The 2,227-nt window shown below is 42.1% G+C and overlaps 1 non-coding gene across 1 annotated transcript; it reads left to right on the top strand.

Moving 5' to 3' along the window:
• Positions 1 to 1,407: 1,407 nt before the first annotated feature.
• LOC122805116 lies at positions 1,408 to 1,626 on the top strand. The gene has a single exon (XR_006365323.1). It is a non-coding gene; the product is annotated as a small nucleolar RNA SNORA73 family (small nucleolar RNA).
• The last annotated feature ends 601 nt before the right edge of the window (positions 1,627 to 2,227 follow it).

Below are 2,227 nucleotides of genomic sequence, written 5' to 3'. Positions count from 1 at the left end.
AGAGATTTTGTAGATGATGATTTCCACTGGGAGATAATTCTTGTTCACACACTTTAAAAAGGTCCCCTTTTTTTGTATCTTAGCTACAGCACAAAGAGCTTTCTCCAGGTTATACCCTGCCTGCTTCCCCCAGAAATCAGAAAACTTCCATAGCTAACTTTCCTTTAGGGTAATGCTACAGAACCATCACAGACTACTTCACCTCAAGGGCTTCAGTGATGAAAGATAAAGCTCTTCCCTCACAATAATAGGGAAGCTCATCATCACTTAAAATCAGACCAAATTTGAATTATTACCTAATTAACTGCTCTTGACTGTGATCATAGCCGGCCTTAGGCATAGGCCAAATAGGCGGTTGCCTAGGGCACCACTCTAGCAGGGGCACTTTTTCAGTAATTGTTTGATGTAGGTAGACTAGGATGGGGGCACCAGGTGGTGTGGTGGGGGGCGCCATAGAGCCCTTTTGCCTAGGGCACCAGTTGACTTAAGGCCACTCCTGGCTGTGATACCTCCTCTCTGGTTATTTCAGTAAATATCCTTCCTCCAACTCTTCAGCATTGCTGAGTAATGTAAACTGTTGGTGTGTTGTAGAGTAGTTATTGGGATTTTTTAGTATTCCCCTGCTTCAAACTCCTTGGTTTGTAATCTAACCCAGGTTACCTGGGGCCATAGTCAGGTTTTCAGTCCTGTATGCCGTCTCTCTCTAAAGTAAACTGGATTATGTTAGATTCTGAGAGACTTGTCTTTTTTTAAATGGAGTTCATATGAAAGTTCCTGGCTAGGCTCTTGCCATGTGAACATGGCTATTTATTTGGAGAATCTGTGGGCTTCATGGATTTCTGTTGTGCTATTAAGGAATACTAGCTGGAGTTAATACTAGCAGTCTTTTGATATCAGGAGTTCAGCTGTCATGTAGGGGTGGTTTTGTACATGTCTTAACTAGGTTCTGGTCTTCTGTCCTGCAAGTTTGTTGCTCAAATATTTTTGTATGCAAACTTAATCTAATTGACTGGGGAACTAAATTTCCAAAGATGACGCAGTCATTTGCATGGAAGTAGACTGCTTCTCCCCACATGTACTAGAGTCCAAGATGTGCAAGTTTGGCTTTGCTTGTCATGACTAGACTTGATTTTACTGTTGTGTACTGCATTAGACGACTAGGTTAGTGCGGAATGCTGTTTGCTTCCGTCTTTCTTGTCTTGCCCTTTACACTGTGTATATATTTGTGACAACGACAGGGTGATAGTTTTACTGTGTGCCATTAAGCTTTGAATGTGTGTGGTGTAAGCATGGTAATCTGTTTTGTCTGAAAGGTAGTTAGTTGTCAGATGTTTGTGATATGCAGTGCTGTGATTGAATTACGCCTAAATTAAAATTTACAGTAGCTTTGATGCAGTGTCATTTACCTCAACGTGGGCACTCATTTTGAGACTGCTCTCTTATGGCTGTCTGTGTGGCATATAGAAGCATTGCACTAAGTGGAGTGATGTACATTCCTGTCCTACAATGTTGGAGAGCAAGTCTGTCTCCAACATTGTGGCTAGTGAGGGCAGCATCCTGTATATTCCTAACTCTTCTCAAGTCCGTGGGCCATTACTGAGGAGACAAACCATGCAGGATACAAGCTTTAGAAATTTGTACTTTGATTTGGTTAGTCCCACTAGACTAGTTTCCCACTAGACTAGTCTCCTCTCTAGGTGAGACCAGAGGTAGTTATACCATTCATAATATCTGCTATAGCACTACCCATTGTATCTGTTGCATCTATCATCAAAGTATTTTGCCTGATATTGTACTTTGATCCAACTGAGTCTTATAATACCTGGAATTTTAAGTTTCCAATAACCCTTTGCATGGTGGGTAAGCTGTGTAACCATCTTTAAAACTGATTATAATTGTACGTGCCTTCTGACCTTCTGTTTGTGCATAATAGCATCTGTTAAAATTGTTTGGTTATCAGATTGCCATCTAGGTGAGAGCATGGGGTTTGCTCCTTTCTTGGTATTGGAATTTGTTTTCAGCTGTGGCATTTAGTTGTCCCTGCACTAGGGGCACTCCTTGGTGGTGTTGCCAACTGGCTCACTGACAGAACCCACACTGTGAAAGTAGCAGACTCCAAATCCAACTTCAGAGCCGTGACAAGTAGAGTACCACAGGGTTCAGTCCTGGGTCCTCTCCTGTTTGGTATCTACTTCTCTGAAGTACAGGCTAACACAGAAGGTCTTTG

Source organism: Protopterus annectens, chromosome 6.part0 (assembly GCF_019279795.1).
Source record: "Protopterus annectens isolate FY-2018-M chromosome 6.part0, PAN1.0, whole genome shotgun sequence".
Lineage (NCBI taxonomy): Eukaryota > Metazoa > Chordata > Ceratodontiformes > Protopteridae > Protopterus > Protopterus annectens.
The sequence above is the reverse complement of the archived record's forward strand: the minus strand, read 5'-3'. Positions and strand labels throughout refer to the sequence as shown.